General features: G+C 38.8%; 1 long non-coding RNA gene across 1 annotated transcript; it reads right to left on the reverse strand.

The window, feature by feature from the left end:
* Nucleotides 1–380: 380 nt before the first annotated feature.
* Nucleotides 381–3895, reverse strand: LOC121907215. The gene is made up of 3 exons (XR_006098814.1): nt 3339–3895; nt 2224–2388; nt 381–905 (listed from the first exon to the last, which is right to left on the reverse strand). It is a non-coding gene; the product is annotated as an uncharacterized LOC121907215 (long non-coding RNA).
* Between the last annotated feature and the right edge of the window lie 2367 nt (nt 3896–6262).

Below are 6262 nucleotides of genomic sequence, written 5' to 3' on the forward strand. Positions count from 1 at the left end.
CAGACAGAGAAGTTGGGGATATGTTGAACAATGAGGCAATTGTGAGATAATGGCAACAGGTTCATAAAATCTTGAAATGAACAAGAACAATGTTGCACATTGATACATCTTAAACATGCCTTAACATTAAAACAGTTATGCGTTTTAACACATGGGTATGTTGACACCTGGGAGTGCCGGGGAAACAGAGACAGATGGGCAGGTTGTTTAAAGTGAGGCAAATGTGAGATAATGACAACAGCTTCATAAAATCTCAATATGAACAAAAACAATATTGTACGCTGTAAATACCCTAAAAAGCAGACGTGTTAATCGAACACATCTGCTGGTTCCAACATACCTTCAAAACTGGGAACTAGAGAGAGATGGAGAGAGAGAGAGAGAGAGAGAGAGAGATAAGGTAGGGTACTGAGAGCTTTATAAAACAATACAATAAACATCCATGTCTAAAAGATTCCTATAACACAGTTCTTAAGAAAAATGATGTTTATTTTTGTTGAAATGAAAGTTAGTGACAAAACAAGTGCCTTTTTCACTTCCTCCTAGTAGGGGCTTGAGATGTGCATCCATTTGTTTACAGTCAATATCTACGCAGTTTAACTCTGAGCCCTTGAATTCTTGCTGAGCATCGGTCCGGTTTAATGTTCCCGATGACCCTCTGAAAGAACTCAAAGGAGTACTTCATATTACGGGGCTACTCAAGGTTGAGGCAGTAGATTGCACCCATTAACAAGGCAAAAGCCTGTGGGCACATCTTTGAACTCATGTAGGATGATCCTCTCTTCTACTACCACGGCCACATTAAAGACTTCCAAAGGAAATGCATCATGCAGAAGGCCTTCATTTCAAATCAACAGTCCAACCTGCGTTCCTTTCATTATCGTGTCAAGGATCTCTCCATGAGCCTGAAGACATATACAGACATATACGTCTCAACTGACATGTCCACGTTTAAAACAGCACTGCCATTCTAATAAATAAAGGCTATAAAATGTCTTTGAAATGAGTTATAAAATATCAGTGCCTTCATTTTTTTCCAATATTTTTTGAACATAATGTGAGATATAATGTGTGTGTGTGATTGAGGGGAGTGAAAGGTTGTGTTATGGTACCAAGAAGAAGGATATATATATATATATATATACCAGTGCTCCAGCACAGCTGCCATCGCCATTACTAGCTCAACCAATAATTATGATAATAACAATAATAATAATAATAAAGATGGGGAGAGAGCTGAAGGCACATCTGCCCGACATATAAATGCAAAAATGTTAAGAGGAAATTAAATATATACTTTTATGTTGAGACATTTATTTTCCCAGTACAGTTTTAATGTTTAGAAAGCCTTCATCATCTCTAGAATAAAAAAGTTGTTTGTAGTAACTTGTTTTTCCTAACATTGAGGGCTAGAATTAATTATTACTTAATGACTCAATGGCCTCACTGACATTTATGGGACATTAACTTAAAATATTGGTGGACTGATTAATAGTTAGTGGTTTAAAGAAGACAGTTTCTCTCAAACTCAAAAGTCACACCAACTATTTTTTTTCCCTCTCGCTCCCATCTTCTCACCCCTCCCTTCTCCTTTCTTACAAACCCAAGTTCAATCAACACATACAGATCTGACAAAAGTCTCAAATAGTCAACACAATGAGTTACTGTAAGTTTAAAGGCACCTATGGCGATGAGAGGTAATTGCAGGTGTGTTTTTGGAACCTCACTTCCCAGAGATCCAATCAGTGCTGCCTGTGTGACGTTAGTCAGCTGGCAACACTAGTAGAGACTGGAAACCCCCCCTCCTCCTCCTCCCCCCGTTAGTCTGCCTACCCTTTCTGGCAGGTGATTTGCACCACTTGTGATTTTTCCCGGGAATGTCACCACAGACACCCAGTTCGTAAGGCAAGGGCTTTCATCAGTAGACCATAGGCTCAATCACCATTCTGTTACCTCATTTGGCAATAGATAGTGACTTAACAGATATTTATTTCAATGAAAAAAACAAGATTATTACTTTAACTCATAGAGCTCTTTGAGTTAAAGAGAAGAAGTGGACAGAACTAAATGGGGCTGTGATGTTTTACAGTACATGGATTAGAAATAGATAAAAATGACAGGAGGGGGTTTCCGTACAAAATGTGAAAAGACTGCGATGACGGCTTCCTTATTCGTCATATGATGAGCAAACCTCTGAAGGTCTTTGTTACATTATCAGCTTACCATCATCCAGTCGTGACTCCATCGGCACTGGGAACTTTCAAAATTGACTCGCTTGAGTCAAGACTCCCACTCAGCTCGATATGGATTATCCTCCTCAAAGCCCACGCGCTGCTTTATTTCCAGATCAGGAAGAAGGCAGATTCTTTAAGTATCCTGACATCTAGTCTAAAAAAAAATATTCAGAGTCAGGCCCAGTCACAAGTAAGTTCACATTTAAAATCAATCTTTTTCTCTTATGTGTGTGTTGAGGCATCTTATCTGTCAGATTAACTGTTGGGAATTTAGGACTCGACAAAACAAAATCAAAAGAGTTAAACCTTTTTTTTTGGCTCCTAATTCTCTCAATATGATGGCTCTGTTCCATTAAGCATCTCAGTAAACCATCACAGTGATCAGCCTGAACAATGCAGTTATTATTCATGATATTATTTACATCTGATCTATGTTAACATGCTAACTGGCAAACTTGTTAGCAAACAGTTACTTATTTCCACACGGATCAACATTATCATTCATGTGGAGTCGTGTTTCTGTCCAATATTCACTCTCTTTAGCTCTGTTTTTGCTCTCTACCAACTCCTGAGGGAAATATCTGGTTCTTTAGCTGCTAAATGCTCCACTATGTTCACAGGCGAGTCTACAGCTAACTGTGTCTGTTTGCTTTTTGGTGCTGAGCAGGTAGTGTACAGTGGCTTTTTACAGCTTTTTCTCTAAAAACAGCTGCCTGCTGCAGCCCAAAACAACACTATGAGAGACGCTAAGAGTGAACCAAAACAGTAAAGTTGCAGCCGGACAGAAAAACAATGAGCTGAAACTCGTCATAAAGCTCCATAAAGCTGAGGGGAGCTGCAGAGATTTTATTTTAAATTTTAGGCATTTTATTTATATTTCACACTGCACTGATACTTCCCTTTAAAACTGTATTCTTGTATTTATTGTTTTGTCTTCATGTCATCATTTACACCTGGTCTATGTTAACATGCTGATTGTTGTTAACCATCTTAGTTTAGCGTGTTAGCATGCTAACATTTGCTAACGAGTGCTAAACACACAGTACAACTGAGTCTGATGTGAATCTGATTAGTTTTGCAGGTGAAATTTATTTTAATTTTCACCTGATGATGGTAGATGAAAAGTCTGAGGCTCATTAATGATATCTGGATTCATCCCAAGGGCATCGTGAATGTCAATACAACAGTTTACGGCGATCCATCCCATAGTTGCTGAGGTATTACAGCCCTGCCGCTAGCGAGGCTACAGACATTACCATCCCTCCAAACAAGCAGAGAGGCCAGAGGGTTTAACTGTGTGAAAACTTCTTAGAGCACTGCAGAAAGATATCTTAATGCTCCAACTGTTAAAACAAAAGAACATATTTTGTTGCTTTGTTTTTTACATTTTAATACTCGTCTAAAAAACCGAATCCATTCTTCATTCATTCCTTCATTTTCTCTCAAGTCTGGGAGGTTGCTGCTAACTCTAATTGCCTCCTACTCAAGCCTTCACAGGATGTCAGTTTTCAGCCTCTGAGCCAGACTTATGCTTATAAAAGCTAGAGCTTATTAAAACAATGTGGATCTTGTTAGAAAATCTGTGGTGAGGCCTTGTTTCCATGACCATTTGCAGGGATGACAGAGACATGGGAATTAAAAAAAAAAAAAAAAAAAAACAGTGACACACCCACAGTAAGTGGACAAGTAGAGGTTCCTCGTCTGGCGCTTGGACAAGACACATGCCTGTTGCAGGGAAGAAAGGGAATGTAATATTTCACTGGAGGAGTTTGTTGCTGTGAATGTTTTATAGTCATACGTTTCTATGATAAATGGACTCCATTAATGTAGTGCTTTTATTTTGACGTGTAGATAAAAGGAGCCGGGGGTTAAACTGCCAACCCTGTGATTAGCCTTACCTCAGATATATTTTTTTTTTTTCATGTAATTTTATAATACTGTCTCATTTTGAAGCTTTTCTTTTTTTTCCAATTATTTTTGAACACTTAAAAGTTTCTAAAGTATTTTGGCATAATGTAGATTTATGCGACACCGCTGCACTTCTGTAACTTCACTGAAACTGAATTCCTTTCTTAGTTAGTGGTTTGGTTTTATTTTACTTTAGTGGATCTTGTTAGAAAATCTAACATTCATTGTGTTTAATGAATACATCTCTGTGGCTCATGCAAAGCACTTGGAGTTGTGTTCAGGGTTTCAAAGGGACTATAAAAAAAAAACAAAAAAAAAAGGGTAGGACTAGAAAAGTTCTTTACTTCATCCTACGCCCTTTTTTGAACATTGAAAGGTTATTATTTGTGTTGCTTACTGAAAGTTTGCTGTTATTTTTGTATTTTATTTTATTATTTTAACATGTTTGAAATAAAAATAATCTAATCTAATCAAACAAACTTGCCTTGCGTTGTCCTCTGTCTTAAAGCGGACATATCATGCACATTTCCAGCTCCATATTTATATATTATATAAACATATTTATATGGGGCTCTAAAGGGACATCTTTGCATGATTTACAGTTCAAAAAACTCTTTATTTACCGTATACTGGCCCTTAATGCAGCCCCTCAGTTCAGCCTCTGTCTGAAACAGGTTGTTTTAGCTGCTGTCCCTTTAAGGCCCGCCTCCTGATGAGCCCACTCTGTTCTGATTGGCTGTGTAAACAAACTGTAGTAGCAATAGGATTTCACTTCTTTTTCTCATTCTTTACATGAAACGGAAACATCTCAAATACATCCGTACATGCTCGAGCCTGAATCTGATCTACAACGACCTTAGCAACAACCTTAGCAACAGACTCTATATAAACAGACGGCCGTCCTTGTGAGCAAATGGACGTCATCACGAGGAGGAAGTAGAGGTAACTTTTTTACTTATAGGGAGCGTTTTTACATATGTTCACCTCCAGTTTTGGAACTTTGACCATGTTTAGCATAAACATCCAATATTATAAGAGTATAAAAATAAGAGAAAATCACAAAAAGCATATGTCCTCTTTAAAAAGAAAAGACGATTGTGCATGCTAAAGGACTAGTCACTTGTTAAGCTGAGAATACAAACATCATAACGAGAATTAATATATGCAAACATTCTCACACACTGTATGCATACATGTGAACTTGCATCACAGTTAAACCTTCAAATTATCTCCGTTTTCTGCGCCTCAGCAGAATTGCAGGTTAGGCAGCGCCGCATATGAAGGTGCATGTATTCCTAATGGGATCCTATGTAATGAAATGTATGCAGGCTCGGTCATGTCTGTGCACGCTGATCAAAAAGCAGTTTGGCTTTCCTTCATAAGTGTCATGTGCTGGGATGTGAGGTGCTACCGCCCTGACTGACTTTTTAATGGAGCTGCCGTCCCTACATTAACATGCTAAAGCCTTACTCCACCTTCTCCAACACACAGGGGAAGGAGTTTATAGCGTGGAGCGTAATGAGGAATGTTTAAGTGAGGGTATGTAATTGGATGCACTTATATGCATATATTCTGTGTGTTTGTGTTCATGCACAGCGTGAAGAAGGAACGACTGGAATGATTAAGTATAATTAATGAAAGGAGGCCTGTCACTGTCAGTGTACATGTGCATGTGGGTGCATGCATGAGTGCATCTTTTCTCAATCACAGGAGGTACTGGAAACATATATTTAAAAAAAGTCATATAACATATATATATATATACATGTATTTATTTATCCATCCATCCATTTTTCGCCGCTTATCCGGAAATGAGTCGCAGAGGCATCAGACTGAGTAAGGAAACGCAGACATCCTTCACCATCAACATCCTCCAGCTCCTCCTGGGGGATCCTGAGGCGTTCCCAGGCCAGAGGTGATATGTAGTCCCTCTAGCGTGTTCTGGGTCTGCCCCCGGGGTCTCCTACCGGTTGGACGTGCCTGGAACACCTCCAGAGGGAGACATCCAGGTGCCCAGACCACCTCAGCTGGCTCCAAGCTTTCCTTTATGTTAATTATTAATATTATGTTTTGTTTTTTCTCCTCTTTTTCTTCTTTTTGTGGATTTACCCTCATCTGTT

This window comes from Thunnus maccoyii, chromosome 11 (genome assembly GCF_910596095.1).
Source record: "Thunnus maccoyii chromosome 11, fThuMac1.1, whole genome shotgun sequence".
Lineage (NCBI taxonomy): Eukaryota > Metazoa > Chordata > Actinopteri > Scombriformes > Scombridae > Thunnus > Thunnus maccoyii.